The sequence below is a fragment of the Pongo abelii genome, chromosome 23 (assembly GCF_028885655.2).
Source record: "Pongo abelii isolate AG06213 chromosome 23, NHGRI_mPonAbe1-v2.0_pri, whole genome shotgun sequence".
Classification (NCBI taxonomy): domain Eukaryota; kingdom Metazoa; phylum Chordata; class Mammalia; order Primates; family Hominidae; genus Pongo; species Pongo abelii.
Window position 1 is genome coordinate 31,801,781 of NC_085929.1, and position 19,305 is coordinate 31,821,085.

Consider the following 19,305-nt stretch of genomic DNA (forward strand, 5'->3'; position numbering starts at 1 on the left):
TGTAAAAATACATATATATTTTTAGAGATGGAGTTTCACTCTTGTCACCCAGGCTGGAGTACAGTAGTGCAATGTCGACTCACTGCAATGTCCGCCTCCCGGGTTCAAAGCGATTCTCCCACTTCACCCTCCTGAGTAGCTGGGTCTACAGGTGCACACCACCACATCCAGCTAATTTTTGTATTTTTAGTAGAGACAGTGTTTCACCATGTTGGCCAGGCTGGTCTCGAACTCCTGACCTCAAGTGATCCACCTGCCTCAGCCTCCCAAAGTGCTGGATTACAGGCATGAGCCACCGCGCCCAGCAGTTTTTTGTATTTTTTAGTAGAGACGGGGTTTCACCGCGTTAGCCAGGATGGTCTCAATCTCTTGACCTTGTGATCTGCCCACCTCGGCCTCCCAAAGTGCTGGATTACAGGCGTGAGCCACCACACACCGCTGAAAAAATATTTTAAACAAAACAAAATAAAAATGTACCTTGTCAAGATCTGTGGGATGCAGTCAAAGCAGGGCTCAGAGGGAAATTTATAACTGAATGCCATGTGATAGAAAATAAGAAAGACCTAAAGTCAATAACCTAAGCGTTCACATTAGAAAACCAGAGAAAACAGAGCAGTGTTATAGAAAGCAGACAGAAGAATAGCAAAAGCAATAATTATTGCAGAAATCAATGGAATGAAAAATCAAAAATCAACAGAGAAAGTTATCAAAACCAACAGCTGTTTCTATGAATAGATAAAAAAAAATCAATAAAGCTCCAGGCAGGCTAACCATGAAGAAGGGAAGTCATAATGTACTAATAACTAAAAGAGAAGTCATCATTTGTGATTCTATGGGCATTGAGAAGACCATGAGGGAATACTCTGAGAAAATCTATGCCCACAAATTTGATAAGCTTGGGAACCAATTCCTTCAAAGGCAGAAACTATAAAACTCACCAAGGAGAAATTGATAAACTGAATAGAACTGTATCAATTTTAGACATTGAATCAATCATTAGTAACTTTTCCAAAAAAAAAGCACCAGGCTTAGATGGTTTTACTGGTAAATCCTACCAAATTCTTTTTTTTTTTTTTTTTTTTTTTGGGAGATGGAGTCTTGCTATGTTGCTCAGGCTGGAGTGCAGTGGCACAATGTTGGCTCACTGCAGCCTCCACCTCCTGGGTTCAAGTTATTCTCCTGCCTCTGTCTCCTGAGTAGCTGGGACTACAGGCATACGCCACCACACCTGGCTAATTTTTGTTTGTTTTTTTTGTTTTTGTTTTTTTGAGATGGAGTCTCGCTCTGTCGCCCAGGCTGGAGTGCAGTGGTGCAGTCTTGGCTTACTGCAAGCTCCGCCTCCTGGGTTCATGCCATTCTCCTGCTTCAGCCTCTGCAGCAGATGGGACTACAGGTGCATGCCACCACGTCTGGCTAATTTTTTTTTTTTTTTGTCTTTTTAGTAGAGACGGGGTTTCACTGTGTTAGCCAGGATGGTCTCGATCTCCTCACCTTGTGATCTGCCCGCCTTGGCCTCCCAAAGTGCTGGGATTACAGGCGTGAGCCACTGTGCCCAGCCTAATTTTTCTATTTTTGGTAGAGACAGGGTTTCACCATGTTGGCCAGTCTGGTCTCAAACTCCTGACCTCACGTGATCTGCCTATCTCACCCTCCCAAAGTGCTGGGATTAAAGGCATGAGCCACCATGCCCAGCAACCCTACCAAATTCTTATGCAGTCTTATTATATAAGTAAGTGATCACAATCTTAAGTATTTACCCAGTTTAATTAAACAATTATGTATGGGCTGGGCCTCCCTACTCAGGAGGCTAAGGCAGGAGAATTGCTTAAACCTGTGAGACAGAGGCTGCAGTGAGCTGAGATCACACCAGTGCACTCCAGCCTGGGTGACAGAGCAAGACTGTTTCAGAAAAAAAATTATGTCTGTACTAAAAAGTCCACAGGAATGTTTATGGTAACTTTATCCATACTGCCCACATTGAAAGCAACCTTGATGTCCTTCAGTAGGTGAATGTACCAACAAACTTTGTTACTCTGATCAATGGAATATTATCCAGTGATAAAAAACCATTGAGATATATTTGGATTCGATTCATTAATCTCAGTTACCGACTATTCTGACATTTTAGGAAGAAGGTAATTGTTTTTAATGATGGATAAACTTGTGTGGTGTTTTTGATCTTATGATGCTGAGCACGTTCTGCACTGCGCTAATGTCTAATATAATTTTATATTTACAAACATACCTGCTACCCGGAGATTAATTTAGTCCATATGGACTATTGACCCCTCTTGAGACTGCAACATACGCACTCGTAAATCAGTGTGTTTAGACTTTTCAAGTATCTAACTCATTTCTAAACATGTACCATGTTTATGAACCTCTTGATTTCCAGCAACATATGATAGAAAACACCTGCTATTAAAAACACTTCACAGCTTCTACTCAGTGTCACCCATTGCTGTTGTGAGAGACAACACAACAATATCTCATATGTTGCAAGCTTTCAAGATAGCCTGAACTTAAAAAGTTGCTCCATTAGTTGTATCTGATGGATCTAAATTTGCCTCCTAGTTCACTTTGTGTCAAGAGCCCAAACTGTGAACCTAACTTTCTCTTACTTGTGGGCAATAACTGAAAATAAAGATTTATTTTCATGCTAACTTCTTAAAAGTCATAAAAACAATAAAATAGGATCCTGAAAAAAAACCCACTGAGATAAAAAGGCAGAAATCAATATGAAAATGTCATAAATGTATATTATAAGTGAAATAAGTCAATCTGAAAAAGCTGCATACTCTACGATTCCAATTACATAAGCTTTCTGGGAAAGAAAAACCAGAGGGACAGTGAAAAGATCAGTGGTTTCTGAGGGATCTGGAAAAAGGGGAGAGAAGTTAATAGATGAAGCTCCTGTAATGTTTAGGGCATAAAACTATCTTGTAATGGTAATGAATGGCAATATTAGTTTGTCAAAACACTTAGACTACCAAAACACAGACTGAACCATAATGTAAACTCTGGCCTTTAGATACTAACAATGTATCAATAATGGTTTACTCATTGTAACACATGGACCACACCCATGTAAAAGGTGGTTAAGAAAAGCAAACTTTGGGGGGAGGGTCTGAGAATTTTCTGTACTCTCTTCAATTTTTACATTCATCTAAAACTGTCCTACATAAACTCTCTTAATTTTTAAAACTCTGGCAACACTGTTTCAGGAAGAGATCCATCTCAGCTAATGTTTAATGATCAGCTAAAATGTTAAAAGTTTCAATTGAGATGTTTTCTATTTAAAGTGAATGAAACTTTTAGTTGTAAATATGCCGTTACTTCTGTAGTTGTAGTAGTGGCAACTGACTTAATAATTTAAACGTGCACACATGAAATAAAAGAGAAATATGACATAGCATTTTTAAAGTTTTGTCTAGGCCGGGCATGGTGGCTCATGCCTGTAGGCCCAGCACTTTGGGAGGCTGAGGCGGGTGGAACACCTAATGTTAAGAGTTCGAGACACCCTGGCCAACATGGCGAAACCCCGTCTCTACTAAAAATATAAAAATTAGCCGGGCATGGTGGCAGATGCCTGTAGTCCCAGCTACTTAGGAGGCTGAGGCAGGAGAATCGCTTGAACCCAGGAGGCAGAGGTTGCAGTGAGCCGAGATCCAGCCACTACACTCCAGCCTGGGCTACAAGGGTGAAACTCCATCTCAAAATAAATAAATAAATCAAGTTTTGTCTTAAACATGAAATGCTTAACCAACTGGAATCACTCTGCTTGAATGCACTTAATAACAGAATAGCCACAGTACCTTCAATTGATATTCACACTCTCATTCTTTGCCTAGTCAGAACCTTTTGGACCCTCTGCTTCCAGGGAGAAATAGACTGCACTGATTCCTGATGAGTGCTGTTGGGCCAGAAGTTCTCGGATGCTCAGCTTGGAGTTGGCAGAGGCTCCGCCAACTCCTCAGGAATTACTTTTATGTTCGGGATGCAAGATCCTGGGAAATTACAAAAAAGATAGCTGTTGAAATCTTACAGGCAGAAGACCATAGATAAATCAGTAATACTTTACTCACAGATCAAACTTTTTTTTTTTTTTTTGAGATGGAGTCTTGCTATGTCACCCAGGCTGGAGTGCAGTGGTACAATCTGGGCTGATTGCAATCTCCACCTCCTGGGTTCAAGTGACTCTTCTGCCTCAGCCTCCCCAGTAGCTGGGATTACAGACATGTGCCACCACGCCTGGCTAATAGTTTTGTATTTTTAGTAGAGACGGGGTTTCACCATGTTGGCCAGGCTGGTCTCAAACTCCTGACCTCAGGTGATCCACCTGCCTCAGCCTCCCAAAGTGCTGGAATTACAGGCATGAGCCACCACACCCAGCTCAAGGATCAAACTTTTAATCCAATTTTTTACCACCTGCTTAGCACAGCCACCTGAATCAGAGTTAGTCCTTACAGAGAGATATTTTTTCTTTTTGAGATGGGGTCTTGCTCTATTACCTAGGTGGCCATGCAGTGGCATGCTCATGACTTACTGCAGCCTCGAACTCCAGGGCTCCAGTGATCCTCCCACCTCAGCCTCCCAGTTAGGTGGAACCACAGGCACACACCACCATACGGGGCTAATTTGTAAAAGTTTTCTGTAGAGGTGGGGTCTCCCTAAGTTGCCCCAAACTACCCTGCCCTCAAACTACCCTCTTGCTTTGGCATCCCAAACTGTTGGGATTACAGGTGTGACCCACTGTGCCTGGTCCTCCTAGAAAGACCTTGCAGTGTGGGTAGCACTTAAAATGGAGCAGACTGATGTTGTAGGCAAATGCCTTTCTTTAGATGAGACAATGTGGAAAGGAAGCAGAGCAGACTGACCAAGAGCCTGGAGCCTGGTGCCTAATGGTCTGGGTTCAAATCCCACTGAGAAGCTGTACATACCTAGGAATGTTATGTAAATCTCTCTGTGCTTCAGTCCCTGTTCTGAGATAAACAAATGTTAGGCCGAGCACAGTGGCTTACACCTATAATCACAGCATTTTGGGAGGCTGAGGCAGACGGATCACCTGAGGTCAGGAATTCGAGACCAGCCTCATCAACATGGTGAAAACCCATCTCTACTAAAATACAAAAATTAGCCAGGCATGGTGGCAGGCACCTGTAATCTCAGCTATGTGTGAGGCTGATTCAGGAGAATCGCTTGAACCCAGAGGGCAGTGGTTGCAATGAGCCGAGATCCCTCCATGGCACTCCAGCCTGGGCAATAAAAGCGAAACTCTGTCTCAAACAAACAAACAAACAAAAAACAAATGTTAATATGGTCCCTCTTATGATATAAGGCTAACACTGAATTCAGGTAAAGCCTTAAGAAGACTGGTGCTGGCCAGGCGCGGTGGCTCATGCCTGGAATCCCAGCACTTTGGGAGGCCAAGGCGGGCAGATCATGATGTCAGGAGATCAAGACCATCCTGGCTAAAATGGTGAAACCCTGTCTGTACTAAAAATACAAAAAATTAGCCAGGCATGGTGGTGGGCACCTGTAATCCCAGCTACTTGGGAGGCTGAAGCAGGAGAATCGCTTAAACCCAGGAGGCAGAGGTTACAGTGAACTGAGATCACGCCACTGCGCTCCAGCCTGGGTGACAGAGCGAGACTCCATCTCAAAAAAAAAAAAAAAAAAAAAAAAAAAAGAGAGAACTGCATTAATACAGACGGTTCCATATTTTCTCCAGAGATCATCCAACTGAGGAGGTGGGTGGGGGTGGGGGTGGGACAAAATGGGGATTATGGTATTGTTCAAAATAGAGGATTTTAATGTGGTCTCCAGTTGGATAGAAGTTGTGTGTGTACATGTGTTTGTATTATCCATACACACAGAGACACTGTTCTGAGTTCCTCATGTATTAATCTGTATTTTCCTCTCAACAACTCTGATGAGAAGGTACTTTTCTGCAGATGGAGAAGCTGAAACTCGCAGAGGATTCACTGCCTGCTCCAGGTCACCAGCTTATAAGTGGCTGGAGCAGGATGTGACCGCAGGTGGTCTGGCTCCAGAGTCCATGCACTGAGCTAGAACAAAGAAGACAGAAAAGAGGGCACATTCAGCCTGCTTGGCTTTCCTGTTCATGCTCACTCTGTCTCTCCGGAAGAGGGTCACCTTTTCCTATCCTCCTGTCTTTGGACTTGAAACTCCATGATTTTGGCCTTTGTATTCTGGTACTTGCACCAGCAAACACAAAGGATTCTCAAATCTTGGACCTCAGTCTGGGAGCTGCACTGTCAGTTTCCATTGTTTTGAGGCTTTTGGACATAAACAAATCCACATGGCTGGTTCCCCTGGGAGCCACGCTACTGCTTTCTCTCATTCTCCAGCTTGCAGATGACCTGCTGTGGGACTTTGCCTTGCAATTAGGTGAGCCAATTCTCCCTATAATTCCCATTTATAACACACACACACGTGTATATACACACACAAGAAGACTTACTTATCCTGAATACATATGCACCCAACAGTGGAGCAACCAGATTCAAAGGTACTTGAAAGCTGAGATGGGAGGGTCACTTGGGTCCGGGAGGTTGAGGCTGCAGTGAACCGTGATTGCACCACCGCACTTCATCCTGGGGGACAGAGTGAGACCCTGTCCAAAAAAAAAAACGGAGCTTCACAGAGGGAGGTCCACATGCATAGGTTGGGGAGTTCCTGCTCCCTGGTGTCCCACAAGACACCCTTCTACCCTACCTAGACTGACCTGGGCTTATGCTAACCATGAGGTGGATCATCCTGCACTGTGCACTGTGACTGGCAGGGGGCGCTGAAACCGCCTTTTCTGCCCCACATGGTGCGCTTGCGTGTTCTCACCGCAGACGCTGCGTGGCGTGCGTGGCGTGCGTGGGGTGGAGTCCAGAATGAGAAAAAGGAAAGCGGCTCCGCTTCTTTCAGGACCAGCTTCACGGGGCACGGCGGCGGGTTGGGGACGACTTGGAGCCCCGTCCTGGGGAGAAAACAGCTCCTGTCTATGGCCCTGACTGCTTAGGCGGGAGCTGTGTGCAGCTTAGCTTCTCCGGGACATTTTTTTCTACACGGTGAGTACAGAAGCTTGTTTCCTCGAACGTTCCCTTTATTCTCATTTTCTCACTAGTTTTCCTCTTTCTCTTATAGTATTTTAATATTTGTTTTACCATTAGTTTTGTTCCCTGAGGGCTTTTGAGGGTGGCAAGTGTAGCGGACTGTGGTATTTTTAGGATTTGAGAAGTTTTTCTGAGGGAAGCTGTACCTTACAGATGGGGAGAGAGGAAGGGGAAGCCCGGCCCAGGTGGAAGTGGGGGCCAGGCCTGGGTGTTTGGCCGCCTCCTGTCCAGGCCTCAGAGGGAGGAAAAAAGATGCCAGCTGCCTCCAGGATTTGATGAATTTTTAAATTTGCCATCCCGCAATTGGGACACATCGGGACTTTTTCACCCCCCTCCAACCCCCGCCCCCAGGGAAGCCTATGTCCCCTTCTGTCCCTCTGGTCGCGACCACCTGACCAGAGGGGAGGGACACCCAGGTGCGAGCCTGACGGGGACTTGCCCCTGATGACGGCGATGCTGAGGACCTGGTTCTCTCCATGCTGCTCAGTGTTATGTCTCCTGTGCAGAAATGTCTATTCAGGGTCCCTGCCCAATTTGGGGTTATCTTATTGTTGTTATTGCTGCTTAGCGCTGTTAACGTATTGCACATCTTTTATAACATCCCCTTAGGAGATATATGCTTCCCCCCCAAACTTTCTCCCCATTTGTAGGATTCCTTTGCATGTAGTTCATTGTTTCCTTTCTGTACAGAAGCTTTCCAGTTGGATGTAGCCGCACGTGGTTGTTTTTGCTTTTGTTACCTGTGATTCGCTTTCTGAATTTAACAAATAAATATATTCATAAGCCATTCCATTCTTGACGAGATTTTCTCCCTCTGCTTTCTTTTTTTTCCTTTTTTTCTTTTCCTGTTTCCAGCCTGTGAGCCTAGATGCAAGTTGCCCCAAAACTAAGTGCTCCACCATCGCCTCTTTTTATCTTACAGACATTTGATGATGGTCTGTAATTTCAGGCCTTTTGTTTGGGTCTTCAATCCATTTTGAGTTGATTTTTGTGTATGGTATACCAGAAGGGTCCTGTTTCATTCTTTTTCATAAAAACATCAGCTTTTTCAAAACCATTTAATGAAGAAAATCTCCTATCCCCATTGAGGCTTTGCGAACTCTGATACTGTTTGCATTTGCTTTGGCGGTATACCCAGTAGTGGGATTGCTAGATCGTATGGTAGTTGCATTTTCAATTTTTTGAGGAATTTACAACTTTTTTTTTTTTTTTTTTTTTTTGGAGAGGGAGTCAGACCACTCTGTTGCCCAGGCTGAAGTGCAGTGGCGTGATCTCGGCTCACTGCAATGTCTGCCTCCCGGGTTCAAGTGATTTTCCTGCTTCAGCCTCCCGAGTAGCTGGGACTACAGGTGCATGCCACCATGCCTGGCTAATTTTTTGTGTTTTTAGTAGAGATGGGGTTTCTCTGTGTTAATCAGGATGGGCTCGATCTCCTGACCTCGTGATCTGCCCGCCTCGGGCTCCCAAAGTGCTGGGATTACAGGCATGAGCCACCGCATCTGGCCTACAACTTTTTTCCATAGCGTATATCGTAATTTATCTTTACACCAACAATGCATAAGATTTTCCCTTTATCCAAATCCACACCAGCATTCTTTTTAAGATATTTTCAGTAACATGTATTCCAGTAGGTGTGGGATGGTATCTGAATGTGGTTTTGGAGTACATTCTTTTCTGATGAATGGTAATGTTGAGGACCTTTTCTCTTACGTGTTTGTGCATTTTACGTCATTTTTGCAGCGATATCTATTCAGGTTTTCTGCCCGATTTCAGTTTGGATATGTATTTTTTATGCTATTCGGTATTTTTTTCTGTGTATATGTTTGATAACAACCAGTTATCGCTTCTATGATTCCCTCCTATTTCCTCACAATCCTTTTCTTTTTTGAGACAGGTCACTCTCACCCATGCTGGAGCACAGTGGCACATCACAGGACCATGTGTATTGGGATATTGGCTACCTACAGCTTTGCAACGCAATTTGATATGAGGAATTGTGAGTCCTCCAACTTAGTTTGTATTTCTCAGGGTTCCTTAGAGGTTCAGGGCTCTCTGTGGTTCCATGATAATATTAGCATTGTGTATTTAAACATTTTTGTTGTTGTTGTTTTGACGGAGTCTTGCTCTGTCACCAGGCTGGAGTGCAGTGGCATGATCTCGGCTCACTGCAACCTCCATCTCCTGGGTTCAAGCGATTCCCCTGCCTCAGCCTCCCAAGTAGCTGGAACTACAGGCGCATGCTACAACACCCAGCTGAATTTTTTTTTTTTTTTTTTTTTTGTATTTTAGTAGAGATGGGGTTTCATTATGTTGGCCATGATGGTCTCGATCTCTTGACCCTGTGATCTGCCTGCCTTGGCCTCCCAAAGTGCTGGGATTACAGGTGTGAGCCACTGCACCTGCCCCTCCCCCACCCCTTTTTTTTTTGAGATGGAGTCTCACTCTGTCGCCAGGCTAGAGTGCAATAGTATGATCTCGGCTTACTGCAACCTCCGCCTCCCGGGTTCAAGTGATTCTCCTGCCTCAGCCTCCCAAGTAGCTAGGACTACAGGCGCGCCACCATGCCCAGTTAATTTTTGTATTTTTTAGTAGAGACGGGGTTTCACCATGTTGGCCAGGATGGTCTTGATCTCCTGACCTCGTGACCTCGTGATCCACCCACCTCAGCCCCCCAAAATGCTTGGATTAAAGCGTAAGCCACTGCACCCGGCCTATACTTCTTAAATGTTTTGTCTATAATAAGGCACATAAACAGAGGGTATACTAGGACTTTTTTTCTCATCTGGGACTGTTTTGTTTTTGTTTCTGTTTTTGTTTTGAGACACTGAGTCCCGCTCTGTCGCCCAGGCTGGAGTGCAGTAGCATAATCTTGGCTTACTGCAGCCTTTGGCTCCCTGGTTCAAGTGATTTTTGTGCCTCAGCCACGCAAGTAGCTAGAATTACAAGTGTGTGCCAGCATGCCCAGCTAATTTTTGTATTTTTTAGTAGAAACGGGGTTTTGCCACATTGGCGAGGCTGGTCTCAAACTTCTGGCCTCAAGCAATCCCACCCACCTCAGCCTCCCAAGGTGCTGGGATTACACACAGCCACCTTGCCCAGCCTCATCTGGGACATTTTGATATATGTATATTTTTGGTGATGATCAAATCAGGGTACTTAGCCTAACTATTCCCTCCTACAGGTATTATTTCTCTGTGGTGAGAACACTCAAAATTGTTCCCTTCTAGCTTATTTGAAAAATACAATATTGTAACCAGAGTCACCCAGCTGTGGAACAGGAATGTATTCCTCCCAACTAACTGTAACTTTGTTTCTATAACCAATCCCTCCTATCTCCCCTCCTTCCCCCAGCCTCAGGAAACCACTCCTGTACTTTCTGCTTCTTGAAGGTTAAGTTTTTGGATTCAGCATAAGTGAGGTCATGCAGTGTTTGTCTTTCTGGGCTTGGCTTATTTAACAGAATGTTTTCTAGGTTCATTGGTGTTGCCCTAAATGAAAATTGCATTATTTTTTATGACCGGAGGGTATATCATTGTATATAAGTACTACATTTTCTTTATCCCTTCATCTGTGGGTGAACAGGTAGGCTGATTCCATCATCCTAGCTATTGTGACTAGTGATGCAATAGACATGGAAAGGCAGATGTCTCTTCAAAATACTGATTTGCTTTGACTGTATAGCTAGTAGTGGGATGAATAGATCATGTGGTATTGGACTTTGAGTTTTTTGAGGCATCTGCAACTGCTTTCCATAGTGTATATAGTAATTGACCCTCCCATGAACACTTCTTTTTTCCTGGAAATTCACACTAGCATTTGTGTTTGTATTTTTATTTGTCATATTCATTTTAAATAAGAGATGCTTTCTGTGTATGGTTTTGATTTCCATTTTTTGCAGGAGTAGTAATGTTAACCACATTTTTGTAAAGATAAAGTCAGTGTTATGTCTTCTTTGCCAAAAAGTCTATTCAGGCTCTTTGCCCAATTTTGGTTTGGTTACTAGTTTCTCTTTTGTTTAGTTTTTTTGCTGGTTACTAGTGTTAGTAGCTTCTGCCTTTTGGAAAACAGGGTCTTATCAGCTGTATGTTTCCCTAAACTTTCTTCTCATCTTTGTGATGCTGTTTTTGTTTTTGTTTTTTCTCTGCCCCCTCCCCTCCCCCTGACGGAGTCTTGCTCTGTCACTCAGGCTGGAGTGCAGTGGCATGATCTCAGCTCACTGCAACTTCCGCCTCCCAGGTTCAAGCAATTCTCCGGCCTCAGCCTCTTGAGTAGCTGGGATTACAGGCACGCACCACCGTGCCCAGCTAATTTTTGTATTATTACTAAAGACGGGGTTTCACCATGTTGGGCAGGCTGGTCTCAAACTCCTGACCTTGTGAGCCACCATGCCCGGTCTAAGTTGCCTTCTCTTTGGGTTCATTTGTTCTCTCCTGTGCAGCGGCTCTAATGTTGTACTTAGTCTCTCATGTTTGTGTTTGCATTTGTTGGCAGTGATTTCAGTGTCCCATCCAAAAACAGATTGTTAAGCCATTTTATTGTCTACGCCTATTTTCCCCCGAATTTTTCCTTTTCTTTTTGCAACCTGTGTGCACAGGGTCAAGTTTCCCCCAACTATACGCTTATCCCATGTTTTTTCCTTGGAGTGTTTTGCTTTTAGGATTGAATTTAACTGTTTGATTTATTTTTTGTAGATTTTTGTGTATTGGGCAGCATAGGGGTGCTATTTCAATCTTTTGCACATGACTACCCAGTTTTTTCAACTGGTGTGCCTTGGTGTGCTTTTGAAAAATGTGTGCCCTAAATATAATTTTGGGTTGATTACTTGGCTCCCTCATTTTGTCCATTCGGTTGTCTTTCTGTATTTATGCCAGTCAGTGATTGCCTGGATGACTGTAGGTTTTATCTATCATCTATCCATCTATCTATCTATCTGTCTATCTATCTATCTAATCTATCTATCTATCTAAATATATCCTAATTCTATTATTATTATTATTATTATTATTATTATTATTATTATTTGAGACAGATTATCGCTCTGTCACCCAGGCTGGAGTTCAGTGGTGCGATCTTGGCTCATTGCAGCCTTGAACCTCCTGGGCTCAAGTGATCCTCCCTCCTCAACCTCCCAAGTAGCTGGGACTACAGGTGCGCACCCCCATGCCCCATTAATTTTTTTGTACTTTCTGTAGAGGTAGGGTTTTGCCATGCTGCCCAGGCTTCTCTCGAACTCCCAGGCTCAAGTGATCTGCCTGCCTCAGCCTCCCAAAGTGCTGTGATTACAGGCGGGAGCCACTGTGCCCAGGGCAACCCTGTTTTTTGTTTTGTCTTTTTTTAAATCGACTTTTATTTTGATTAAATTGCAGGTTAGCTACATGTGAACCTTTGATGACACTGAGGCTTGTGGCCACTGACCCCGTCACCCAGGCAGTGAGCAAAGTGCCCGTCGGGTGGTTCTTCCGCCCACACCCCCTTTCTGCCTCCTTTTTTCATCTGATAGTCCCCAGTGTCTATTGTTCCATCTTTATGTTCGAGTGTATTCACTGTTTAGCTCCCACTCATGAGTGAGAACATGCAGTATTTGGTTTTCTGTTCTTGCCTTGGTTTGCTAAACAATAATCCCTAGGTCTATGCATGCTTCTTAGGACATGATTGTGTGTTTTACTTATGGCTGCGTAGTATTTTATGGTGTGTATGTGCCACATTAAAAAATCAAATCCACTGTTGCTGGTCACCTAGGATGCTTCCACGTCTTTGTTCTTGTGAATGGCACGACCATGAATGCACAAGAGCATGTGTCTTTTTGATAGAAGGATTTATTGTCTTTTGGGTAGATACTAAGTAGCGGAATTGCTGGGTCTAATGGTAGTTCTGTTTTAAGTTCTTTGAGAATCTCTACACTGCTTTCCACAGTGTGAACCTGTTTTCACGTTCCCCAAGAGTGTAGCAGCGTTCCCTTTCGTTTGCTGCCTCGCCAGCATGTTGTTTTGCCTTTGGAAAAATGGCCATTCTGACCAGCGTGAGATGGTATCTCATTGTGAGTTGCATTTCACTGATGATTAGTGAGGTTGTGCATTTTTTCATGTCAGTTGGTCACTTGAACATCTTCTTTTTCTTTATTTTTATTTTTTATTTTTTGAGACAATGTCTCACTCTGTTGCCCAGACTGGAGTGCAGTGGCGTGATCTTGGCTCACTGCAACCTCTGCCGCCCAGGTTCAAGTGACTTTTCTGCCTCAGCCTCCTGAGTAGCTGGGATTACAGGTGTCTGCCACTATGCCTAGCCAATTTTTGTGTATTTTAGTAGAGACAGGGTTTCACCATGTTGGCCAGGCTGGGCTCGAAGTCCTGACCTGGTGATTTGCCCGCCTCGGCCTCTCAAAGTGCTGGGATTAAAGGCATGAGCCACCATGCCTAACCAATTTTTTGTATTTTTAGTAGAGATAGAGTTTCACTGGTCTCGAACTCCTGACCTCAGGTGATCTGCCTGCCTCAGCTTCCCAGAGTGCTGCTGGGATTATACGCATAAGCCACAGCGCGCAGCCCCTTGACAACTGTTTTCTAAGGACCCATTGCCTGAAGTAGAATTGCTGGATCAAGACTACTCTTCCAAAAGAGGATAATAAACATGATGATCTCTTTTGTTAATGACTTAGATCATTCCTCTGAACAGCCATTATTGCACATTGCTGAAATGTTCGCCTCTGCACTGGTTGGTCCCAGAATGCTAATCATTTTGAGATTTGTGCCTTCTTTCTCTTATTTTCTGCTTTCCTCTATTAGCCATGCCCGACCTGAAAGCCATCCCTTCCTCTTTAATGTACTATTTTTCTTCTAATGTGGATCTATAAAAACAGAGTTTGGGCAGAGTCTAACAACAGGAACAAGAGAAGAAACAGATCCAAAGAGAGGGGCTTTGGGCACAGCGATGTTCTAGAGTCAGTTCTCAGTGGTGAAGGCTGACTGTGCATCTCTCTGCCTAACTTCACTTGCAGCCGTGTCATATTGATAGCTTGAAATCTGCCACAGTGGGAGCATTTACACCATGGAAATTGACGAACGCTGCAAATCAAGAGTGTTAATTTTTGTTTTGTTTTTTGAGAGTTGGCTATTAACTTACCAGCATACTATTGGCTTTAGTGCATGGCGTCTATATATTGGTATTTGTTGCTGGGCCGTTATTTAAGGTGCCTTCTTATTTCTTAACTGTTCCAGGTGGGTAAAGGCAGCATAGCACTGAGTTGTAGATAACTGAGGGGATTTTGCCCTTGAATTTGCTGTGCTAAGGTTTGTGTGGGGCTATTACATCTTGCCGGGCTCGGCAAGAGTGAACCCTAGGGGTCAACGTCAGTACCCAGGATTCTGCCATAGGAAGCTTGGAGTGGAGCTGACCTGCCTCTTTCTCTCTGTCTCAATGGCAGCTGGGTGGGCTATGAACAGGCCAACTGCAAGGGCGAGCAGTTTGTGTTTGAGAAGGGCGAGTATGCCCGCTGGGACTGGTGGACCAGCAGCCAGAGGACAGACTCAGCAGCCTGAGGCCCATCAAAGTGGTGAGCCCCCTGCCATCATCCTACTTTCTCTCTCTGCCACCTTGGAGCAGGTACCTTGGTCCTGGGACCAGGAAGGAGCCTGCCCCTCTGGCATTGTGCCCCTTCTGATTGGTGAGGAACCTCCTCACTGGGTGACCTTGCAAAAGTCATTTTACTTCCCTGAGCCTCAGTTTCTTCATCTGTAAAATGGGCATATTGGTATCTACTGTCCTGAGATTCCAATGTGCTTATTATTAGCTTGAGGGCTGTCACACTGCGCAAATCGAGGGGGCTCCAATCACAAGACTATGAAATGCTCCAGAGGGCACTATTCACATTCTATTTTATGTGATTGGTGCCCAACCCAGGGTTGGGCAACTCCCGTCACAGAGTCATTGCTTAATAACCAGTAGCCATCAGAAATACTACAAGGAATTCTGAGTTTAGGGCTGGAGGAGAAGGTGGTTTAGCTCTTCTTCAAGACTCGGGCCAGTGTGGGTTTTCAGTGCTTCTGAGATCCTGATTCTTACTAGTGTGTGAATGTGTGAGCTGTCGGGGAGGGGACAGGGCCCGTCACTGCTCAGTTACACTCCCAAACCCTCCAAGCCCGGTCTGGCTTCTCCCAGGACCTACTGGAAGGTTGGAGAACACTGGACTTCGCACCCCACAGACCCAGGTTCCCATGTTGGCTGTGCTGCTCCCAGCTCTGTGACCTTGAGCACATCATATGATCTCTCTGTGCCTCACTTTTCTCATCAGCCAATTAGCATAAAAGGATTTTATGTCTAAGGGACAAGGGTTTTATGTTTAAAGGATTAGATGAGATAACTAAGGAAAATGTCATAGAAACAGGAGGATGGGAAGAGACGTAGAAATGAAGAAAAATCAAAATATCTCAGGTGCCTATTAGAGGCACAATTAGCCTGTGCATGTGTGTGTGTGCATGTGTGGGTGTGCATGTGTGGGTGGGTGGGTAGATCATAGCTGCCATTTCTAAAAGAGAAACTTGAGACATACGAGGAAAAATGACATTTCAGAATCAAATATTCCCCAAAGTGTAGCATCTCAGAGTGTCTGTTACATGAAAATGGCCCAGTAGAAACTTAACAAATGGCTGTGATCCAACAGCACTTGTCAGACACGCGGTAGGTGCATTGGGCAGAGAGTGATGTGTGGGACATGCTGATCCCAACTCTGGGGCATGAGCATGGGGTGGGAAGGCCAACCCTGGGCCCCCTCACCCATACTCACTTCCCCCCACCCTCTGCCAATAGGACAGCCAAGAGCACAAGATCTATGAAAACCCCAACTTCACCGGGAAGAAGATGGAAATCATAGATGACGATGTACCCAGCTTCCACGCCCATGGTTACCAGGAGAAGGTGTCATCTGTGCGGGTGCAGAGTGGCACGTAAGTGCATTGCCAGCCCTGGCTCACCCTGCCCCAGGAACTGAGACTCTGGGGTCCTAAGTCCTGCTCTGCCCTGTACACACTGGTGATCTTGCACACATTAGTGTGCTCTGCTGACCTCTGGCTTCCCACTGGAAAGTAAATGGGAATTCTCTGCCCATAGGTGGCTTACAGCCCCTGAGTTTCTTTCTAGAGCTGCCTTTCTAGAGCTGGAGAAACGTTGGCCTTAACCTCAGCCCCAGTGAGCAAGACATGTATGTCAGAGGGGCAAGTTGAGGCAGAGGGAGGATTAGGTTGAGGCAGGAGGGAAGGAAGGAGTTGAGTAGTCTGAAAGCTATAAGAAGCAGGAGGACCAGCCCATGCTGCCTTTGACTGTGTGTGTCCCTAAGTTTGGGAACAGGAGGTGTCATTTTCCACTGAATTGAAGTTCCTGGGCACATCGACCCTGGCCATCAGCAGTAAGGGATTTCTCATGGTAAAAAATTTGGATTCCATGGGGGTCCACAGATGAGCTTTGGGCAGCGGTGTGTTGGAAACGGCTTATACCAGCTTGTAAAAACTGACTTTTTTTTTTTTTTTTTTTTTTCAGTTGAGACAGAGACTCGCACTGTCGCCCTGGCTGGAGTGCAATGGAATGATCTTGGCTCACTGCAACCTCCGCCTCCCAGGTTCAAACGATTCTCCTGCCTTATCCTCCCAAGTAGCTGGGATTACAGGTGCCCACCACCAAGCTCAGCTAATTTTTTGCATTTTTAGTAGAGACAGGGTTTCACTATGTTGGTCAGGTTAGTCTTAAACTCCTGACCTCATGATCTGCCCATCTCGGCCTCCCAAAGTGCTCGGATTACAGGCATGAGCCACCGCGCCTGGCCTGGAACTGACTCTTAAATTTTCAGAATTTGTGTGAGCTGGTTGACTAATCATTGGTAGCTTGAAACCAGCCACAGGGTGCATTTACAGCATAGAAATCAGCAAATGCTACTAATTAAGGCTCTTTCCCTACAACAGAACCAATTTAGCCAAACATACTGGCTTCTCAGGGTTTGTGAAACTCCTAAAATAGTGTGCAAAGTTCTGTGCTTCTATTCCCCTTCATTCCCTCATTCATTCATTCATTCATTCATTCAGTCTGTCAGTCTGTCAGTGCTGCCATATGCCAGGCATTGTGTTAGGTGCCCAGGGTGAAGGAGATTAAAGAGATCTGGCTTCTGCCCTGTGTAGCCAACAGTCTAGAAGGGGCAACTGTTAATACTTTAAGAATCCACATGAATTTAAGCTACTTCCTTGGAGAAAAGATTCTTGAGCTGAGATCTCAAGGAACAGTAGGAATTGCAGGGGTAAAGAGGCCAAGGAAGAGCATCCCAGACAACGAGAGCAGCATGTGCAAAGGCCCTGTGGTGTGTGTGTGTATGGGGGGAGCCTGATAGGTCTGAGAAACTCTACAAAGGCCATGGTGGCTGGAATGCAGAGATGTGGGAGCATAAGAATGCGAAGTAGAGCTGGAGGTGTCCGCAGAGACCGGCCAGGCAGGTCCTTGCAGGCCAGGCTTGTGTGACATTTTCTGGAGACAAGACCAGCACTTTCATTAAGTAGCCCCTGGAACCTCTTTCATAAGGCCTCTGGGACCTCCCCCAACTCTTCTTTGACCTTGCAGCTGGGCTTGGAGGTGGGATAAGACTGGAGGGAGATGGTTCAAAGGCCTGGCTTATTCTAAGCTTCAGTGAGCTTAAGATATCACCTCCTTGCTCTGACCCCAGTACAGTACAGTATAGGCCTTCCGTCAAAATTTGCTTCAGGAGGCAGTGAGCTCCCCATCAAGAGAAGGAAGAAAGCAGAGGCTCAGTGCTAGAAGGGTGGGGTGGAAAGGGTGTCCTGCTTACCCTTGGGAAGTGGCAATGGTTGGGAGGCTTCACCCTTCCTAGTGGCTTATGGATGCTCTATCTCTCTCCCCTTGCCTCTCTCTCTGTCTGCTTCTCTTCCTGTCCCCCCGGTTCACCCTCCCCTCACCTCTGGCCCTGCAGGTGGGTTGGCTACTAGTACCCCAGCTACCGTGGGCTGCAGTACCTGCTGGAGAAGGGAGACTACAAGGACAGCAGCGACTTTGGGGCCCCTCACCCCCAGGTACAGTCCGTGCGCCGCATCCACGACATGCAGTGGCACCAATGTGGTGCCTTACACCCCTCCAACTAGTGCCCTCCCCACCATGCCTCCTTCCCAGGACCCAGGTCTGCTGCCCAGGAACCCTCCATACCTCCCAGAGAGTGAATAAAGTGTGACTTGCAACTTGTCTGCTGTGGGTCTTTGATCTTCCCTGGCAGCTGGTGTGTGTGTGTATGTGTGTATGTGTATGTGTGTATGTGTGTATGTGTGTGTGATAGAGAGAAATGAGAATCAGCAAGTATCTGGGCTAGGAGTAGGGCAACAGAACCCTTATTGAGTCTTACGGTTCTGCAGCTGCTTAGCTCTTAACTGTGTGACCTTGGACACAGTGCCCAACCTTTCTGAGCCTTTGTTTCTTCACCTGACTTGCAGTTCCCTTGCCTCTGAGTGGCTGGCTGGTCTCGAACCCCTGAACTTGTGATCTGCCTGTCTCAGCCTCTCAAAATGCTGGGATTACAGGCGTGAGCCACTGCACCCGGCCAAACTTGAAGAAATTATTTCTAATCCCCGGTCACAAAGAAATTCCCTAATAGATTTTTTTCTCTAAACATTTTAAACATTTGCTGTTCACATTTGCGTTCTTAATCCTTCTGGAGCTGATTGTTGTATATAGTGTATGGTAGAGATTCAGTTTTTTTTTCTTTTTGGAAGTCCAGTGTCTTAAATCATTCTTGAAGGAGTCCATTTCCTGCACTGTGGTGCAATGTCGCCTTGCTGATCTAGCCCCTTCCCCACAGGTGGGGTGATTTTATGGGCTGTCTTTTCTGTTCCTGTAGTCTGTGTATCCCTGTGCTCTTGCCACATTATGTTAATGACTATTGCTTTGTAGTCAGTGTTGAGGTCCCTAAAACAGGGGCCCTACACCCTCGGGCCTCCCGTGGCCTGGAATGGCAGCTGCACAGCAGGAGGTGGGCATTACAGCCTGAGCTCCGCCTCCCGTCAGACCAGCGGCGGCATTAGATTCTCATAGGGGTGCAAACCCTATTGTGAACTGCACATGGAAAGGATCTAGGTTGCATGCTCCAATGAGAATCTAATGTCCCCTGCCCACAGCCCATGAAAAATTGTCTTCCACAAAA

The 19,305-nt window shown here is 45.4% G+C and overlaps 1 protein-coding gene and 1 pseudogene across 2 annotated transcripts in view; both read left to right on the forward strand.

The window, feature by feature from the left end:
* The first annotated feature begins 13,911 nt into the window (after positions 1-13,911).
* LOC129052684 (beta-crystallin B2-like) lies at positions 13,912-18,353 on the forward strand (annotated as a pseudogene).
* The window catches only part of GRK3 (G protein-coupled receptor kinase 3), a 274,428-nt gene continuing 273,210 nt past the window's right edge, over positions 18,088-19,305 (forward strand). Inside the window, exon 1 of one of the 2 annotated variants that reach the window (XM_063722816.1) lies at positions 18,088-18,187. The gene's annotated coding sequence lies outside the window, so the exon portion shown is untranslated. The remainder of the gene's footprint in view (positions 18,188-19,305) is intronic. The other variant, XM_063722815.1, reaches the window with a different exon arrangement.